Below are 21,795 nucleotides of genomic sequence, written 5' to 3' on the forward strand. Positions count from 1 at the left end.
TCAAGCTGGGCTACTTGGTGGTATAATCTGGTGAGCTACAAAAATAAACGAGATTCTGCTTGTTCTGGGAGACAGCCTAGACATCAGGATTTTAAAAAAATCCTTCAGTGATTCTAATGTGTAGGCAAGATTGGTAACCACTGGTCTATCCAGATTCACAAGTGCATCATGCTTGGGAGTCAAAATTGAGATTCAAATTCCGTGGGACTGGCGTAGGGCCTGAAAAACTGCCTTTCTCCCAAGCTCCCAGGTGATCCTCAGGGATCACATCTTAAGTCATAGCAAGTCTATCTTTAACATCCAGGAAACTGAATTTCAGGCTCCAGCAACTCAGTGTGTTTCTGTTTGTTGTGTTGGTAGCTGACAGTATTTGCATATTTCTACCTATAGGCATCTTCTTCTACATTCTTTCTTTTTCCTCCCTCTCACGTAAGAACCATTTATGATTCAAATCTCACCATTTGAATTCTGACTGTTCTCTCTGGATATGAATCAAACAGGGATCGTCTCTTTAAGGGCAGAAAATGAAAGGTAAAGCCCAATTGTGGTGTGAGCTCAAGGTGGACCGTTTTTATTGGAAGAACGGGGAAAGACTCCATGTAGCAGATAATAGCAGTTAACAAGTGTTGAGCCTCCACCTCTGCTGGGCACTCTTCAAGCTTTACACAGTTGTCTCATTTAATCCTCACACCAGCAACATGGTAAGTACTGATCTAGTCCCCCAGTTTACACATGAGGAAGCTGAAGCTTAAAGAGAATCAGAGACGTTTCCAAACAAGAAGCAGATGTGGGACTTAGACTCACATCTCTGTGTTGACTACTAGTCCACAAAGGTCATGGGCAATATTTGAGTACATCACCAACCAGACCGAACTCAACCTAAGCAGATGCAACCAGACTCAACCAGATTCAGTCAGACCCAATCAGACTCAACCAGACCCAGTTTCTTGGCATCAGTTAGTTGTTGGTGAGGAGATGGGGGGTTGGAGTTTGCATGAGTTTAGTCTACTTAAGCAACCCCTATACTCACCTTCCCCAAACACCACTGCTCTCCCATCAGAAAAGGTAATAGTTTTCCACCCTGGGCCCAGGCTTCAAGGCCTTTATCTGGCACCTGGGTTCATAGTCATATTTTTTTCTACTTGATTGCCTGTCTCAATATAAATCTCAGCCATGTGCATCTTTTTCTACTTATATCATTTTCTTTTGTCCATGGGAGCAGGCAGTGTGTCCAGCTTTGTGACTGTTTTATCTTTTTTCTTGTTTGTAGGCTTGTCCCTCATGAGGAGCCTAGAATATTACCCCTCTCCCCCAAAGGATGCTGCATAGAAGACCGTCTGAAGCTACCACGATTGTTGCGAATTCTCAACATCTCAGATTCCACTGGGTTCTCCGCCAAAATGGTAGTCAACAGCCCAACCCAACAGTTTTTCCAACTTGACTCAAGCCTTCTTGTCTCATTTCCTGATATCAGGGTTGTGGGGCTGGAGTGGGGGTAGGGAGTGAGAAAGCAAGCATGGAGGCTTCCTTGTGCCCCCACTAAGTCTTGAGTTCCTGAAGACAGGGGCTTTGTCTTCTCCTTTTTATGTCCCCAGAAGAGAATATGGTGCCGGGGAGACAGATGCACAGTGATGTCTATCAGATGAGAGAATGAAGATGGCTCAGGGGCATTTTCTGACGGACTGAACAAATGGCCACACTGATGGATTGTCCTGCTTGGCCCTCAGGCAGGAGTCACTTGGCACAGGTTTCAGCTTCTGACGTCCCCGGAGCCCTGTGGGCACAGTTACTGGGAAATCTTTCATTTTTACCACATCTTCTAAGCTTCTACAGCAGCTCAGGAAGGGGGAGGTTTTCTTAGAGAGCCTAACCCCTTGATATTCTGGGTGGGTTGTTGAAAATCGACCTGGAGAGCAATCAGAAGAGGCCCACTGCTCTTTAGGGGGCCCTGGGATTGTAGAATGATCGGGGCCCAGGGAAGGGGGAGACCCCTCTCTTTTTTATCTTCCAGAGAAGGGTTCATCTTACTGTAGTGGGTATTTCTTAAAATTGGGATGAAAAAGATGAAGGGTTCAGTTCACACAGAAGAATTTTCCTCTGCAGACAGTTTTTCTCTTGTCTTTAAAAGCCAGAAAAGGAAGAAAATACAAAGGAAAGAAATCTTATACGTACCAAGATGCTAACTGTGCTCAAGAATCTAGAGAAACTTAGAGAAAGACAAATATCATATGATACCACTCATACGTGGGTATCAAATGTGGGTGCTCATATGTGGCTATCACTCATGTGTGACATCACTCGTAATTGGCATCTAAAAAAACGATGTAAACTAACTCATTTACAAAACAGAAATGGACTCACAGATTTTGAAAACAAACTTATGTGGGGGAGGGGAAGGATAAATTCAGAGCTTGGAATTAACTTACTACTAGATAAAAATAGCTTACCAATAAGGACCTGCTGTGTAATACAGAGAACTCTACTCAATATTCTATAATAACCCGTATGGGAAAAGAGTCTGAAAAAGAATGAATACACGCATACGCATAACTGAATTACTTTTCTGTACACCTGAAACTAACACAATATTGTAAATCAACTATACACCAATAAAATTTACAAAAAGAATTGAAACAGGCTGTGTTGGTCAACTGGTCCCCAGGGTATTGTTTCTATTTACTCAACTTCTGTTCTTAAGAAAATACTGCCCATCCAGTTCCTTAGGAATTCCTCTTATCTTTTGATTCTAACAAGAAATAAGCCAAGAGAAACCTATCCCCACTGCTAAGGTGTCTTTTCCAGTGGGATAAGGTCCAGCACTAGGGGCAGAAAGAATTTAGGAGAGGCCCCCATGAGTTTAGTGCCGGAGGAAGATGGACGCTGCTCTAGGTATCACATATTGTTGTAGACTCAAACGTCTTCCTCTGGCTTCCCTAGGAAATGGTTAATCCATTTACACCGTCTCTTCTGAAAGCATCCTTCATCCCAGCAGGATGTAAATGGCAATTGCTGCTATTTATATCTCCATCTTCAAGAAATAGCTGCCTTGCTTACATTTTATTGCCCGAGTTAGTGTTTTTGATTGTGTGGAACCATGAGGTGGGCCTAGGAGAATGGATTAATTAATCTTGTGTTTAACAAGCATCTTTCTTGAGTGTCTATTGGCTCCTGTGACTTTTATCTGTGTGTTGCCGACTTTTAAACTTTTTTTTTGCTTTGACCTCTGTCTTTAACATTGAATTCCTATTTTTAACAAAAAAGAAGAGGAAGAGAGAGAGGTAGAGAGAGGGGGGGAGAAGAAATAGGATGTAAATCATAGAGGGTAGCCTATAGAAATCATTCTGTAATACATATTCAGTGATTCTGTTTCCAGGTGCAGAAGTTGAGGCCACGAGATACCTGAAGTCTCATAGAAAACCAGTGGCAGAATTCAGACCAGGGCTTTCCCCAAAGGTCCTGGATAGACCCTTGAAGTCACGGCATCATAACTGATTCACATCCTCTTGGGCCCTATTGTTCTACGCTGGAGATTGGTCTTCTCACGGGCAGGGATCTTCCACTTCATCCTCTGTGCTTCCCTGCACCTCCCAGCCTGGTGCTGGTAGAGCCTGGTGATTCCAGAGGGATATGAGGAGTTAAACTGGGTGGTTAAATTTGACTTGTGAGACTCAGTGGTAAACAGCATGAAGCGAGGCAGGCGGGCCCCACCCCATCCTCTCTACTCAGCTATGTCTGAAAAGACTTGGCTCGAACCTTGTCTTATTTAAGAAGGCTGTCTAGACCAACTCCGTCTCTGAATTTTGGAGCAATTCCTGTCTGCACCTCTCATTTAGGACCCTATTTTTCTGGTGGCTCTCACTGGTGAAGAATCTGCCTGCAACGCAGATGAGGGCAGGAGACAAGGATTGGATCCCCGAGTCGGGAAGATCCCTTGGAGAAAGGAAATGGCAACTCACCCCAGTATTCTTGCCTGGAAAATCCCAACCCATGGTGTCTCAAAAGAGTTGGACATGACAGGGCGACTGAACAATAACAAAATGTACTGATTTATGTGAGGAGGCGGCGGCATTGGTTCTAAGTGTGGGTTGTGGCTATCAAGCCTGTGTTTAAGCTCCACTCCATCCTTTTTAGCCCTGTGATCTCAGGTGACTTCTCTGAGCCTCTGTTTACCTGTAAGAAAGCTCTAGTGACAGTTCCTCCCTCTCAGGCTCCTTGTAAGGATTAATTGGGACAAGCCACAAAAAGCATTCAGTGCCATACCAGGCCCTCAGCACATTTTAGCTATTATTGTAAATGTTCACAATGGAATGTTTTGTTTCTCTGCCTTCGTTGAGCATGGTTACCTTACCTGTGAACTGGAGGAAACAATGGGCAATAGTGGTGGATTGTTATGACAACCAAATGAGAGGCTACATATGAAAATGCTTTGTAAACTCTTCAGGTTTGGGTGTGAAGTGTGACCGCCCCCAAGATCACACAGCTGGTAAGAGGTGGCACCCTCCTGGAAAAACCACACCCACCTCCAACACATACACACATACACACAACACCACCACCAGAAAACATCTAGGTGGTCTGACCCCCAATGCCATTCCTGTTCCTTGGTTATTTCAATGGCCATTCATTGAGAACTCCCAGGCCTTCTGAACCAGCAGGGTGGGATAGAAAAAGCTGATTAACACGTGGACTTCATCCTCAGGAAGCTTACAATGCAGCAGGGGGTAGTGTGAGCAAATGTATTCTAAACAAGGCCAAGTGACACAGAAGCAGTAGCAACAGAAAGACAGAGGGAGGGGAAGTTTGAGGGTGAGAGGTGGTTTCATGGCAGGCTTGGCCTTGGGGAAAGTCTTCGGTGGATGAGTGGTGTATTCTTTGCTCTGGTTGCCAAAACAAACTGGGTTGCATACACAATGGGTATTTATTTTCTCACAGTCTAGAGGCTAGAAGTCCTAGAATCAAGGATTTGGCAAGACTGGTTTCTTCTGAGACCTCCTTCCGGGGCTTGCAGATGGATGCCTTCTCGCTGTGTATTCACATGCTCATTCCACGGTCTCTATCCTAACACCATCTCCTTATAAAGATACTAGTCATATTGGATTAGAGCCTACCCAAATGACCTAATTTGACTTTAATTGTCTTTTAAAGGCCCTATCTCCAAATACATTCTGAGGTATTGGAGGTTAGGACTTAGCCACATTAACGGGTGGCAGGGGGCACACAGCCTATAACAAGTAGGATGTTTTCTATTTGCGTACGTCCGTGCTAAGTTGCTTCAGTCATGTCCGACTTTTTGCCTATGGACTGTAGGCAAACCTGTAGGGCTGTAGCCCTCCCGGCTCATCTATCCCTGGCATTCTCCAGGCAAGAGTGCTGAAGTGGGTTGACACACCCTCCTCTATTTTCTATTTACACTTTTTCAATGATAAAAATATTCATAAAATGTGAACTGCTGAAAAGCCCAAGAAGGAAAATAAAACCACTAAAAGATGACCATATCTGTGCTATATATATATTATATGCTATATATATATATTAAAAACCTTCTAAAGTGGGCTTACACCTTATGGCACCTGTTGTTTTCAAACCTGCAATTTTCACTTGACAAGTATCTGATGAACTCTCCTCCTCATCATTAAATATTCTTCCACAATATCACTTTTAATGGTTGCATGGTGGTCTGTCAGAAGGATGTATCTAACATCAGCCAATGGATAGTGACATTTTGATTGACCAAGTTTGGGACAGAGACGTAGTCTTATGGGAGGAAATGGTATGAGATTCAAGGGCATAGTAATTGGTTACATAAACTCGAGCAAACTGAGCCAAAAGAATTCTCAGAATCAGGTAGATTATACTTGTAAGAATGTATCTTTTTTTTTTGGTGGGGATACATTGTGGGTGAGAGGGCACTGCCGCTTCTGAGAAGCCCCAAAGTGTCCTAAGAATGAACCAGCTGTACAGTTTATGTCTGACTAATTAAGAATCTCAGGCCTTACAGGGCAACTGAAATTCAATATTTGACTTTATACTGTGAAACTGAGCTTGATGAGCACTTAATTGTTTTAATTGATATGCTGCTTTTTCATGAGTGATTCTTAGTGATTGGTGATGATTACTTTCTTCATCCCTCACTCCCCTCTTTTTCTGCCTCACTGTCTGTTCCTGATGAGGAGAAGTCTTTGATAAAACAAAGCCAAGAGTCAGGGACTTAGTGATAGAGAGGTACTTTTCTTGTTTCATGCTGAAGACTCTGAAGGATCAAAAAGGGAAGTTGGACCAGGAGGGCTTCTAGGGAGAGAGGAGGTGGGGAGACGATGCCATCCTTGTGGGTTTTAAATGATCCAAAGGGTGCTTCAGTAGGGGAAACACTTAGGTTTCATTTGCTCTTTCGTGCAGGTGGGAGAAGGGGAAAATTGAGTGATCTTCCTGTGATTTGACAGAGAAAGCCCATAGGACAGTAGAGGGATGCTGAGATGTCAGCTCCAGTGTGATTTCTAAGACAACTTATCCTCAAGTGAGAAAACCAGTCAGATTCACAGATGTCTTTCAGGGCCCTTTTTATGGTTGTCTTTCAGGCAACCATTTCTAAAGCTTTAGGGATCTCACCAGACCCTTTCGTTGATCAAATGTGTCCAGGGTCAGATTTGTTCAAATCAAGTCCGGCCTGAAAGAGTAATGAAAAAATCATGTGAGTCCACACATCACCCTGGAGAATAAGATTTATATTCTTGTGAAAATCTTCAACCTGACACCTTATTAAATCTGATTCTTTGGAGTATTTTTTGGATATAGAGTGGCACCTCTCCCTCCCCAGCTTCGGGGCAGACAAGCCATTGTCTGTAGTTCCTTCCTAGATACTGATGTTTTTGATGCTGGCCTGCATTGGGGAGCGGCGGGGTGGGTAGGTTGGTGACTTTATCAGTTGGCATCACAAAGAAGAATGCAGACCCGCTGAGCTCCGTTTTACTGGCAGAAATGGGAAAAGGATCAAGAGAATAATACTTATTAATTGTGCCATGCTGAGTGTATATTGCTTTTTATTTGCCATCCTTTGAATTCCCTGTGATTGCAGAAATTGTAAGGCTTTCTTCTGGTGACGGATTGTATTGACACCCCTCCCTCGTGCCGTGGGCGTGAAAAGTGTTATGTAAATGATTGCTACTTCTAGGAGCTAGCAACCCCTCCACTTTAGTGAGGACACAGGAAAAGTGAATCTGGGAAGGACGTAATTCATGTCAAACATTTTTCAAATCCACAACATGCCAACCCAGTTAAGATATTCTGCTGTAAAAAAGGACTGATCAGTTTGCAACAATTCACCGCGTAATGACTTGAAACAGTTCTTGCGCATTTTATGTTTTTTTTTTTTTTCTTTTAACGTGAGTCTGTTGAGATGGTACTGCATACCTAGCTCTGTAGGAAAACCACATAGGACCGGTCTCAAAGGCGGATGCACGCCCCCTCATTTGGTGCAAGTGAGTTTTGGGTGTCTTTCAGCACCCATCTCAGTGCCTAGCGAGAGAGTCGTGCCACCCAGGAAAGTAGGAAATGCTGCCGAGGAACAACACCCACATTCCAGCAGACATTAATCCTGGAGGCTGGCAACCCTTCTCCAAATGCCTGTAAAACAGCACTCTCTGCTGGGAACCGGTGGCCAGGGAGGCAAGTCATGCACCTGAGGAGGAAGCCCAGGTCAGTGATGCACCTAAGGCCCGATGCCAAGGTGCCCAGGGCAAGCGTGGTCCTCAGGTCATTTCTGTGTCATTCAGTTATGAAAAGCTGGCTTTATTGAATTCATTTTAATTATGAGGGCTGCTCCCACCCCTTGGCAGAAGACGCTGTCAGTGGGTGCAGAGTGAGGACGGGGACCAGGAAGCAAAAGTGCCACCTCCCTTGCATCTGTCGCTCACGACTGAAATGGCACCATGGCACTCCCCTTGTTACGCTTCATGAGTTACAGTCCGAAGAACGCCAGAGGCAGGGCATTACCGGGGCCTCCTGGGTGCGCAAGGAGGAGGTGTGAGGGGAAGGAATGTGTTTACATGACACAAAGGACAATTGGTCTCATTCCCTCTTGAATGTACATTTCTTGAGGGCAAAGGGTTTTGTGTCTTCTCTGGGTTCACCCAGAACCCAGCCTGGCACATCGCCAGAGCTCAGTAAGTATTTGCTAAATGAGTAATTCTCAAATGTTGAGCTGAGCTGGTCTTTCCAATGAAGTGGCCGCTTCACTGCGAAACCCTGTGGAGAACAAAGTGGTATAAGGCTGGGTGCCTGTCCCATGGTCGTGTGCTGCCCTGGATCCCCTTGTTATTCATCCATTCATGGAACATCCATCTCTTCTGTAATATACTGTGTCTAATAGTCACTGGGGTACAATGATGAATGTCAACCAGTATTTTTGAATACCCTCCCTGAGTGGGGCTCCAGGGGTACCATGGTGACTCAGGTTGAGACCACATCCTTGGGAGGAAACACACAATGCACAAACCACAGATGGTGAGCGTCTCACACCATCTGGAAACAGAGGTGCTGGGAAAAGCTTCTCAGAGGTGGGCACATGTGGGCTGCATCTTGATGGCAGGGTAGGCATTTGTGAGGCTGGGGCGAGACCAGGGGGAGCATTCAAGATGGCTGTGTGAAGGTCTGCCATCTCCCAAAGGCAGGCTGAGCTACCCTCCAGCCGTACTTCCCCACTCCCAGCTTCCTCACCACCCAAACCCACTGATAGTATCTTTTCTTCTTACTAACTCCTTCATCATTCACTGCCAGCCAGGCTCACCCGAGGGCCTGACTCCATAGTAAATGTATGGCACAGATGTAGTTATTATTAGTAGTAATTTCTATTTATTTATTTAAATTTTTCCTTTATATTGGAGTAGAGTTGTTGACAATAGTGTGCTAGTTTCAGATGTACAGTAAAGTGACTCAGTTATACATATACCTATATCTACTCTTTTTCAGATTCTTCCCCATATAGGTTATGATATGTGTTATTATTAACCCTAGTAGATGTAGGAACTGTCCCCAGATCTTGGTGACATTATTGGTGCTGGCATGGCTTGGGGACAGCAAATCCCATTGAGCTGTCCTTGGTTGGTCTGGCTTACTTGGGGACTTGTGTAAGGGAGAAAAGGCTGGCAGGGTTAGGGCATTCTTGGGCTCTCTGTACCCATGACTTCCTACCAGGCCCCACCCAGGACCAGTGGATGGTGAGCCTGTCCACGCTGTCTAGCATAACACAGAGCTAATGTCAGTGGGGCTGCCTGGATACACTGACAGCACCTACTCTTCATTTAGAGGCGTCCAGACTCAGGCTGGAGACCCTCTGAAAGAGCAATAGAGTGGTACACTGGACCTATGGGCACCTCCACCCCCAAGTTGGTTCTGATCTAGCAGTTCTTCAGGTCTCGAGTCTGAAACGTCAGAACCCAGTCACGTGTCTTTGACCAGAGGACGCTCTTAAAATGCCACTTGAAGAATGTTGTTTGGGTACTTTTACACATCAGCTGTTAATCTATACAGGATTTTCCCCTTCCCAGGGTAAAGTGAAAGAAGAGGAAGTGAAAACAGGAGGGGGAGAATTTAGTATAGCATCTCTCGCCTTACAGATAACAACCGAAAACCCCCTAGGCGTTGAACAGAGCCTTGTACTTTCTATAGCTCACCTGCATCCATGGATTGCCTCATTTGGTTCTCAGAGCTCCCCCAGGTGGGAGGCAGGATTCTGAGCCGCCTGATTTCACTCTCATTTGCAGAGGGTAGGTGCTCCTTAGGCAGGAGGCAAGGGCTGGGGACTGGCTATCCTGATAGTAGTTCTTCAGAGCCATTCTAGAGAGGTGCTTTGGGTTTCTGAGTTTCTTCAGGGAATCTGGATTGAAGCTGATCCGTATCTGGTGGAGAAAGGTCTCTGTGACTAGGGATCTGAGCCAACAGTCCTTTGGCCAGAGCTCTTTGGCCAAACAGGACAGAAACATTGGTCTTCCTAGTGCTGAGTCACCACCATCTGCTGACCTTTCCAGCCACGGGACTCTCCTGGGTGCTGGGGATTCCCTACCTCAAAGCCCAGGGCCTCTGAGAAATTTTGATTGCATTATCTCCTACTGAGAAAGGGGTGGTCTTACCAGAGTCCAGTAGGCATGTTTTAACCTGTCTTGTTGCTTTAATAGTCTCCCATAACAACTCATTCCTATACCTCCCAGCCAGGAGGACCAAGTGGAGGCTGAGATTCAGCCTGGGTTTGGAATCAGAACCCTCCAGAGTATCCCCCCTCCACTTGAGCAACTGGCTTATTGTGTGATCAAACCCAACTTGAATCTGAAGTCAATCTCCTGACCCCAGGTTGTGGTGAAGGAAAGTGCAGGGTTTATTGCAGGGCACCAAGAAAGAAGTACAGGTGGCTAAAGCTCAAAACCCCCAAACCCCACGATGGCTTTCAAGGAAAGATTTTTAAAGAAAGGGTGAGGGAGAGGGTTGCATGGTATATGATCAACTTGTGGACATTCTGATTGGTTGGTGGTGAGATAATCAGGGATTAACATCATCAACCTTCTGGTTCCAACCAGTCTGGGGTTATGCGCTTGTGGTCAGCATGTAGTTAGCATCTTCCATCTGGTGGGGGTTTCAGTTATCTGTGAAATAGCTCAAGGACATGGCTCAGAACATGACCTATAGCCCTTGAGGAGGGACTAAGTGTCCTTGACTTTGTTTAATTGCTAAGCTAGTGTTATTTTGTCTTACTTGACTGTTTTCCTTGATTTTTGCATTTTCTCACTTCTCTAATTAAATTTGTTATTTGGGAAAGTCTAGGAGGCTGAAGTTTTTCTACAGCTGAGAGGCAGGTAGAGGACATGTTGTGGGGGGTCTTCCCAGGAAGGCCCCATTGGGTCCTGCTTGGTTATAATCCCCCCTTTTTTTTGATACTCCTCAATCTGGAAGGGTAACAGGTGTAGGACAAGAAAGGGGATGAAATTTTGGATAAGGAGGTTAACCATAAGCTTGGCAGAAGAACTCAGTTTTAGGGGAATTCAGTTTTAGTTGCTGCCCCTTTCTGTCTCTGTGCCAAACTTTCCACAGGTCCTTCCTTGCCTCCCACAGTGCCCTCTCTCTATCTCCCACTGCCCTTTCAGAACCAGCTCAGATACCACACTTCTGAAGCCTTCCCTAGTGTCTGCACACAGGAAAGTTTGTTTCCCTCCCCCGATTCATGGGACCATGCAGGTGGCCTTTGGTAGAGACAGTCAGTGCGTTTCTCTCCTCTTTCTCCAAGGGCCCAGGACCCCTCATCTCTGAGTGTGCTCCATCACAGAACTCTCAAACCGTCCGTAAGCGTTGAATGAATGGGTGGAGATCTGTCACTGGCTCCTCCACCTCTATCTACCATCTTTTCTGGAGGAAAGGCAGTTTGTTCGTGTATTTCTGAGTAAGAGGTTCGAGAGGGAGCCAGGGAGAAATGTTCAGGGTAAATCCTGCCCCTCCCCCATCCTACCCCAAGATCTAGGAGAGCAGAATCTTATCAGGATTAGGGTCAAGGGCACCCAGTCAGGGTGATTTGAAAATGACAGAGCGATTAACTGATCTGGGCAGGAGGAAGGGGGCAGAAATCTTTGCCAGCAGGGTCTGGGCCCTGGAGGAATTTGTTGGCCTGCAGACATGGGGGAAGGGAGAAGTCAGTTTCCAGATGAGGCCAGGGAGGCTCCATCCAGGTGTGTTCCAGCTTCTTCTGGCTTTCTAGGGCCAGAGATGGAGGTAAATACAAGGAGCCAGGGTGCTGGGCAACCTCCAAGGGGGCCCCCTTTGACCCTAGAACCATGTTTCCAAATGGATAAAGCTCAGGGACAGAGTCAGTTCAACCACTAGTCAAATGTCCTAGTTAATTACCTACTTCCTTCTCTTCAGTCCACGGGAAGCCTAGGGTCCTGGGATGGGCACTGGCTGGAGACAGTGTGATGGGGATTCATTGGCATCCCTGGAGTCTTGAAACTGGACGAACAGGAAGCATCCTGTTTAAAACTGAAACAATCTCACACCTTTTGTGAAGTACCAAGGAGGAGGTGGTGGAGCCTGTGGTATGTGGGAGGAGCTATGAGGTACTGGACCCACCTTCCCACCCCCTGAGCTCGGCCCTCACCCTGAGGACCCTCCCTCCTTAGTCATCTTCACACCTGCCTCAGGGATATAGCAAGTTGTCACTCAGCTTAGCTCAGCCCAGGAGCTGAATCTGTCTCCATCTCTTCATTTTGATGGCAGCCTGGGATTGTTTTCCTTCAGAGATCATCTCTTGGAAGGACACCAGCTCTTATTACATCTCCCAGCTTGCCTGGAGGCCAGCTCAGCTAATCCAGCATCTTTGGCTACTGGATTTGCTTCTGGCCTGCGAAGCAACCTCTGGCACCAGTTGGGTGGGAAGACGGACAAAATAATTAAGCCCCATGAGTTGAAAGGAGAATTAATTCCCCTGTACAGGCTTTTGTTTCTTCTCTTCCTGGGTAACTTCAGATGTGTTAATCCAGGACTGTTCTTTTTTTCTTTTGTAACAGGTTTAATTTATAGCAGCACTGTTATTTTTTTTTTAAACTACAGTTTTTCATTAGAATGTAGTCCATGTGACTTTATAACACTAAAGATATTTCCCTTGTTTATGGTGAAAATGACTTAACTATATGAAACCCAGTTTTGCCAAGAGGAATAAAAGATCACCCCTAATCTTACTACAAATTCACTGGATCCGGTTTCTGTGTTTTTCCTTCTAGTTTTTCTCTGGATGCGTATTTAATTGTATGGGAATATGACTCCAACACCGAGAAGGCAATGGCAACCCACTCCAGTACTCTTGCCTGGAAAATCCCATGGATGGAGGAGCCTGGTAGGCTGCAGTCCATGGGGTCGCAAAGAGTCGGACACGACTGAGCGACTTCACTTTCACTTTTCACTTTCATGCATTGGAGAAGGAAATGGCAACCCACTCCAGTGTTCTTGCCTGAAGAATCCCAGGGACGGGGGAGCCTGGTGGGCTGCTGTCTCTGGGGTTGCACAGAGTCGGACACGACTGAAGCAACTTAGCAGCAGCAGCAGCAGTCTGAGAGTGTTGGCTACCCAGGTGGCTCAGTGGTAAAGAATCCACTGAGGAATCCAATGCAGGAAACGTGGGTTAGATCTCTGGGTTGGGAAGGTCCCCTGGAGGAGGAAATGGCAACCCACTCCAATATTCTTGCCTGGGAAATTCCATGAACAGAGGGGCCCGGTGGGCTGCAGTACATGGGGTTGCAAAAAGTCAGACACAGCTGAGTGACTGAGACATAGGAAGCAATCTGAGAGTGTATGTATAGCCCCACCTTGCTACATGTTCTTTCTTACCAGCATTAACTCGGAAAATACTTTCAGTATCATTATTTACTTAGCCAACCTCCTCTGGCTAGAAATTTCCTGGGCTCTGTCAGTCCCTGGGGGTCAGGCAGAATGAGCTAGCTTCAGAGCAGAGTTCAAAGGACTCCAATGAGCCATCTTATGCTCCTCTGCCCCCTGGCCCTGGGCCTGACTCCTGCCAGTCAGTTACTGCCATGCTCAAGTACCCACTGAAAGGAATGCCTCACTCATTGCTCTGTAGGGAGAAGGCCTTTCCAGGGCACATTTTTGCAACGTCTTTGATTCATGCAGGTGTGCATCCGCTGGGCTCTGACCATTTGGACAGACATCTCCTTTACCAGACAAAAGGCAAGGGGCCATGTCGTGTTGGATCTTTATTACTGGTGCCCAGGACTTAGTAGCAGCAGCAGGAGGGTTCTTGGAACATAACAGATTTCAGCAGCTGTTTGTCAAGTGAATGAAAATCAAAAGAATGATTCACAGCTCACGAGGAAAAATGTAAGTCTCCAGTCCCCTGTTCTTTCCCCAGCCTGGGCTGTAGAATCTGATACATGGCTCTGCTTTAGGGCTGAGAGCTTTGACTCAGGGTAAAGAGCCTCATTATTCAACAGCTTATTTCTCCCTGCTAGGTAACCTCTGCACCTCTTTCCTTAGAATCCAGGTCTGTGTTGTCCCTTCCCCATCCCTGGACTTCAGCCATAACATAATGACCACGATCATGCCCCTACAACCAGATTTAGGTTCCCATTTATTTAATGGAGTGGCCAGTGTATCTCAGCTTGCCCAGGACTTTCCCAGTTTTAGCCCTGAAATCCCTACTCAGTCCCAAGTAAAGGGGGCCGGTTTTGTCCTAGTTCCCAGCATCCAGTTCTTAACATGTCCTGTAGAGGGCGCCAGAGGCACAGCACAGGTGCGCGATGGATGGACCGTCTGTCTGCTCTCCAAGTTGGGAGGTAATATCACTCGGACACCATCGGACAAAGGGGTTCTGCCTCCGGCCAGAGTGAGTCAGAAAACAGCCCCTCCCCGCCAAGTGTCAGGGAGCAGACCCCTGCTGGAGAAGAGGGAGTTAGGTGGTCCACAAGCCTGCTGCTGAGAGCCCTCTCTGTTTCTTGCTCCTGAGAAAGCAAATCATGGATTAATAAACTGCGGTTTAGTTTCAGGCTCTCAAGCCTCCCAGCACTAATTGTCCTGATGGCAGGACACCCAGGTTGCATGGACCCAGAACACTTTCAGCCACAGCAGAACAAACGTGTCTGTCAACTTCCACCTGGTTTACAGACCTACCTTAGGAGGGCTTCCCTGGTGGCTCAGGTGGTAAAGAATCTCTGCAACTGAGGAGACCCAGGGTCCATCCCTGGGTCAGGAAGTTCCCCTGGAGAAGGGAACTGGCCACCCACTCCAGTATTCTTGCCTGGAGAATTTCATGGAAGGAGGAGCCTGGTACGCAACTGTCCATAGGGCCAGAAAGAGTCAGACATGACTGAGCGACTAACGCTTTCACTTTCACAGGAGCTTAAGTCAGAAATCATAAAATGTACCTTCAAAGTGGGTGGTGAGAGTAAAAAAAAAAAAAAAAAATCTTGCTACAATAATTCTAGTATCAATACAAGGGGAGGTCTTCCCTGGTGGCTTAGTGGTCAAGAATCCGCCTGCCAAACCGGGGTTCAATCCCTGGTCGAGGAAGATCCCACATACCTTGGAGCAGTGGAGCCTGAGAGCCACAACTATCAAGCCTGCGCTCCAGAGCCCGGAAGCCAAGCTACTGAAGCCTATGCATCCCAGAGCCTGTGGCCTGCAACAAGGGAACTCACTGTGATGCCAAACGTGCGCAGCGCAACGGGGGAGCAGCCCCTGCTCGCTGCCACCAGAGAAAACCCTCACAGCAGTGAAGACCCAGCACAGCCAGAAATAAAATAAAGAAATAAATTATTTAAAAAAAGAACACAAGGGGAGACCTGTTCAGATCCTCCTTTTTGCATTAGCATGGCTGCAGCCAACTCAAAGCAGCTATTCTGATAAGCACGAGTTTCCCGGTGCCTCATTTGCATCAGCCCCCTGCTTCCACGTACAACGCCTATTGCTGATGTGTTGGGTTCAGCTGGGTTGCAGAGTGTTCAGGACAGATACCATCCTGGTGGGATCTTTTACCAGTCATCTCACGTGCTCCCCGTTTGTTGTGAAGTTATGTACTTTGGACGATGGTTATGGTTCATTAGGTATGCTGTGAGAACTGTTTTGTAAGGCTGAGAAAACCAACAAAATGATTTAAACACACAGAGCTGCTGTTTTTGACTTGGAATGCCCTATGTGTGGATGTTTCCATCTACACAAATATCTGGGAGATGACTAGATTATCAGTCTGTTTGTGCATGTGTGTGTGTGTCTTAGTTGCTAAGTCATGTCTAACTCTTTGTGACTCCATGGACTGTAGTCCACCAGGCTCCCTCTCCATGGAATTCTCCAGGCAGGGATACTGGAGTAGGTTGCCATTCCCTTCTCCAGGAGATCTTCCTGACCCAGGGATCGAACTCTGGTCTGCTGCTTGCGGGCAGATTCTTTACTGTCTTCTTTAAAGAGAAGTTTACTGTGTTCTTTAAAGAGAAGTTATTTTCTTCTAATCCTTTCTCCTTAAAAAATCATTTTAAGGTTTAGGAGAAAAGCATTGGTGCTTAAAAAGAGTTGAAGAGAGGAGGCCAGTTGGCAATGAATTTGTATCTCACGGGTAGAATTTTATTTATCACCCATGGTAGTGGAGTCAGACAGATCTAGGTAGGAATCCTGTCTCCACCATAAATTACCTGTGTGATCTTGGATAAGTTATTTAACTTCCCTGAACTTCAGAGTCTCCATCTTTAAAATAAGGATGATAGAATATCCTATAGTTAGGGGGTTTGGGATTGACATGTACAGACTGCTATATTTAAAGTGGATAACTGACAAGGACCTGCTGCTGCTGCTGCTAAGTCGCTTCAGTCATGTCCAACTCTGTGCGACCCTATAGACGGCAGCCCACCAGGCTTCCCCGTCCCTGGGATTCTCCAGGCAAGTATACTGGAGTGGGTTGCCATTTCCTTCTCCACCTACTGTATGGCAAAAAAAGAAAAAGATATCCTATTATCTTCTCATAAGGCTGTGGTCAGGGATAAACGAGATGATGTGTTCAAAAGTCCTAGCTCTGAGCCTGGCATCAGGTAAGCATTCAACAGTTTGAGTGGCTTGTTTTTTCTTAACTCCAAGCTGACTGTGTGGTCTATTAACCCAGCTTTGCTTTAGCTAGAATGCTATTTCAATTGATCAAGTTGTGAGTTTCTTTGGATTTAGATGCACCTATTGAACGGGTTTAGATGTTTCCAAGTTTGCTCAGGTAGTCTGTCTTGAATTATCATCATCATCAACACACCAGCTTTTATTGAGTGTTTACTACATACTTGAACCCAAAACTGCATGAAGGTCTGTGTTCTTAGCCACCCCTCCCCACTGCCTTTCAACATGGCTAATTCCATCCTTTATAGGATGGAATTTAGGAGTTTTCCTAGGTTAGATTTTACAAGTTTTTGTTTTTGGAGAGCGTATCAAACTCTAGGCTCCTGGTTGCTGGTCACAACTGGTTTTTGGATTTCTGATGACACTGGCAATGATAAGACAAGTAACGGTTTAGCCGGATGAGGTCTACTAAGTCAAGTGGCATAAAGAGAAACATGGAAAAGTACCACACGGTGGGGATGTCAAACTCTTGGCAGGGTTCAGTCCAGCTGGACTGGGAGGGGTGTTTGACTATCCTGAGGATCTGTTGCGAGGAACAATTCTTGTCCTGATGCTGAGACAGCTGGATCTTAGGTGAGTCATTTACTTCTCTTGGGCCTCAGTTTCCCCTTTTGGAAAATGAGGGGATTAAACCAAATTGCTGGTTCTCAAAACTTTGATGTGCTAGATTCCTAGGCTCCACCCTGGTAGACTCTAATTCAGTAGGCTTGGGTGGGGCCTGGCAGCCTCCCTGGGGATAATCTAATCCCCATTAATCTGAGAAATGTCCACCTAGACTGTGACTGGCATTTGACTTTAAGGCTAATGTCCCAGGAAATGCGGAGTGTCTTTTGAGGAGGAGGAAGATCCATTCAAGGGGCCCACACAGGAAGAGACAAGTGGAGTTCAGAGAGTCAGTGGGTGTGGGTGCTTAGTTGTTGTGTCTGATTCTTTGCGATCCTTTGGACTGTAGCCCATCAGGCTCTTCTGTCCACGGGGGATTTCAGGCAAGAATACTGGAGTGGGTTGCCATTTCCTTCTCCAGGGAATCTTCCTGACCCAGGGACTGAACCCTCATCTTCTGTGTCTCTTGCACTGCAGGCTGATTCTTTACTCGCTGAGCCATCAGTAACTCTGCGTAACAGACATCTGAGGTTGGTGCTTGCTAAAATCTGTGAGACTCAACCAAGGAGGTCTTCTAGAAGTTTCCCCAAGGCTCACAGATTGACAGGAAACCACAACAGGGGTAAAATGCAAACATAACACACCCTATCAGACTTGACAGCAGTTCCGTATGTAGTACAATAACTCGTATCACGGAAAAGTTTATAAGTCATTTGTTTTAAATCTGTGTGTGTATCACTGCTATGTTTAAAATAGATAACCACTAGGACCTACTGTATAGCACGGGCAACTCTGATCAATATTCTGTAATAACCTTAAATGGGAAAGGAATCTGAAAAAGAACAGATACACGTGTGTATATAACTGAATCACTTTACTATCCATCTGAAACTAACACAACATTGCTAATCAACTGAACGCCAATATAAAGTAAAAATCAGAAAAAAAATGTGTGTATATGTCTATGTATTTTTTTATTTTGGGAGTATGGAGAGTTCTGGAGGAAAAGGAGGTGAGGCTTCAAACAAGATTGCTTTTTATATGTACATCTACCTTTTATAAGAACACTGATCTCTGAGTAGATTCTCTTCTCTTGAGCCTTTTTGATTACTGCTCCACAGTGATGAAATCCCTAAGACAAATCTTCAATTTCCATAACATTTATATTGTGCTACAACTTGTGGCTAGGTTTTTTTTTTTTTTTCACAAGAAAAAATATTTGTAGGAGTTGATTGAGTCCAAGATTGTAAATATAGACTTCAATGGTAAAGTGATCAACTCTTATCTAGACTTCAGGAATTAGATAAGACTCAAAGGTATGAAAAGAACAAGGGCTACAGTAAGTGCTCAACAAATGTTGGCTTTTATTATTATTCAGCATTAGGTGATCAAGGGATTGGCATTCACTAATTTGCTCTTGAGTTACAAACTGCTATTGACCCAGGGAGAGTTTCTAAGAAAACAAAGTTCTTGACACTCCAGGGATTATAAGGGAACTATAACTTCATCACTGACTCAATGGACATGAATCTGAGCAAACTCTGGGAGACAGTGAAGGACAGGGAAGCCTTGCATGCTGCAGTCCATGGGGTTGTAAAGAGTTGGACACGACTTAGGGAGTGAATGACAACAACAAAAATCACCTCCCTTTATTACAGTTGAATCCAAAGAGCTTTATCCCACACTGCTATGTGGGATCCTTCAGGTGCTTTTATTTTTATTTATTTATTTGGCCTCTCCATGTGGCATGTGAGATCTTAGTTCCCTGACCAGGGATTGAACCCTCACACCCCCAAACTGGAAGCATGGAGTCTTAACTACTGAACTGCCAGGGAAGTCCCTTTCAGGTTACTTTAGATGACGTTCTTAAATAATGTTCTTTAAAATACTTTATATTTAAGCATAAACATAATTGTGTTTATGCTTAAATAAATATCTGTACTTAAATATATTTTTATGACAGGCAATGGTTTTGCTGATATAAAATTTTCTTGTAAAATAAATTATTCAAGTGGAATAAATAAGTTGATTCAAAGAAAGCTGTTAAGTAATCATAGTACAGGCAGTACCCAGAAATGATAAAAATTATGGCAGTGGAATGCAAATGATCAAGGCTTGAGAAGTGTTGTGTGATGAACTGAATCTGCCTGTTCCCTGTTTTGTTACATATGAAAATACTGACCCTTTTTTTAATAGAGTTTGCATGTGTTACACAGTTATAAAATTTTCATTTTGGGCGACACTGTAAGATCATCACAGAACAACCCTCCTTGCTTCAGACAGGTGGTTTCTGAGGTCTAGAGATGCTGTGCCTTGATTAAGTGCAGTACACTGCAGAGGAACTGGAGTTTGATCCTGTTAGAGAAAACGTTTTTACTTTCTGGTGGTTTAGACCTCAAGAGTAGAAGAGGGATAGTCCTTTACCCCCAGTTCATCAACAGAGACATTGGAAGAGAGACAGTGTGTTCTATGGCAGGACCTCAAGGGGCACCAGTCTTGAAATATTCCAAGGTCTTTTGGTACACCTGAAACTAACACGATATTGTCAATCAACTACACTTCAATTTAAAAAAAAGGAAAATAAGAACAACAAAAATAAATCATCCTATCAACATGAAGATGCCTAAATGCCTAAAACAGTGTTATCATATGCATTCACTTCATTTTTTTCTCTCTTTTCTTTTTCGTAGATTTATTTTCTCTTTGCTTTAGATTATTCATTGAAACCAGTGCTACTTCTCAACCACAACTGTCCACAGAAGTATTACTAATCATTTGAGATGACTCAGGAAAAAAACAACAACCCATAATCCATCTAGACTCAACTGTCTTAAGAAATCCATAGGATCATATGTCTATTCAGTTATTTAGGAAGAAAAAAAGAGAAATATTTAGAGATCTTTTATTTGGAAGAGGATTACATTGATTCTCTTTGACTTCAAGGTATAGAAGCAGAACCAGGAGGGTGAGATAATGGAAAGACAAGTTTTAGCTCAATGAGAGGAAATACTTTTAGTTAATTCAAGAAGTGAGCTGTCCTAAAAGAGGATGGACCCTACACCCTCCCCTCCCTACACCCTCCCTGCCTGACCCCCTACCCCCGCCAAGACTAGAAGTGTTCATTTTAGGTGACAATCCTAGAGGACTTGTGGGAGGGAATGGTCTTATCTAAGGGGTTGATGGGTGGGTGAGTTGGCTGACCCAAGGTCTTTGCCACTTCTGAAGGTCAAGTCTGAGGTGGCCTTCCTTGCCTTTCAAATGGCTCACATAGGGAGGTGGCCATGATCTGCAGTCACTGTCTCAGTTCTATGTAAAAAGCAATTAAATCATTTGAGAACTTTCCCTCCCTGTATGTCTTGAATACATGCAAAAAATTACATGTTTTTGTTGCTAAATGGGAAAACATGTGAACACAAGCCAGCTAATTTAACTATCTGTTATTGTGTTATATTTTAAAAATCAGGCTGTTAAATACTTGATAGTTCAGGATTTGCATCTTAATCTGGATTTTAATAATAGGCAGTAATTTTTAGAGAAGTGTCAGCCTGGGAAGTCCAAAGTTTTATCATTTCACACTTAGAAAACTGTTATTAAGAGCTTATAATTTGGACTATAAAATGCAGAATTATTATGTTAGACCAGGTGAAATTGTCATCTTGTAGATAAAAACTTACATTGGCAATTTCATACCAGTCCATCTTAAAGGAAATCGGTCCTGAATATTCATTGGAAGGACTCATGCTGAAGCTGAAACTCCAATACTTTGGCCACCTGATGCGAAGAATTGACTCATTTGAAAAGACCCTGATGCTGGGAAAGACTGAGGGCAGGAGGAGAAGGGGACAACAGAGGATGAGATGGTTGATCACTGACTCAATGGACATGAGTTTGAGTAAGCTCCAGGAGTTGGTGATGGACAGGGAAGCCTGGCATACTGCAGTCCATGGGGCCGCACAGAGTCAGACACGACTGATCGACTGAACTGAACTTAATATTAAGATGTTTATAAACAGTTTTATGATTACTAAGATCTGTAGATATTCTTGACTATATTCAGAATTTCCCCTACTGTGTTGATTAAAGAAACAACATTGTAAGCCAGATAACAATCCAGCATGATTTCTTCTAAAAAGCCTCAAGAGTTCCTTTCAGCTTGTTACAGTGTGGTTTTTTTTTTTTTTGGTAAAGACACTGAGCCCTCTAATGTGCAAATCATTAAGAAGGTAATTGTTGTTCCAGCAAGTTTTGCCCAGCAATGAGAAGCAATAGGCTAGAACTCCTGCCCTTGTTGAAGCCAGGCAGGGAGACTGTGTGTGGTAGTGCTTCGGAGCAGAAGGAAGTGATTTCTGAAGTGAGGATTTAACACAGTATAATCCCAGCTTCATTGCCTGCTCACACGAGAAGCCGCAGCTTCAATTTAATGGCAGACAATAGGAATTTCACACTGTCAGCACCAATTGTTCAAAACCTAAACTAGTCTAAAAGGGAAGGACCAAAACTAAAAATGTGGAGGGATTTAAGCTCCAGATTCTCAAATATAGTGAATCAAGTATCTTATCT

The sequence above is a fragment of the Capra hircus genome, chromosome 19, assembly GCF_001704415.2.
Source record: "Capra hircus breed San Clemente chromosome 19, ASM170441v1, whole genome shotgun sequence".
In the NCBI taxonomy this organism is placed as follows: domain Eukaryota; kingdom Metazoa; phylum Chordata; class Mammalia; order Artiodactyla; family Bovidae; genus Capra; species Capra hircus.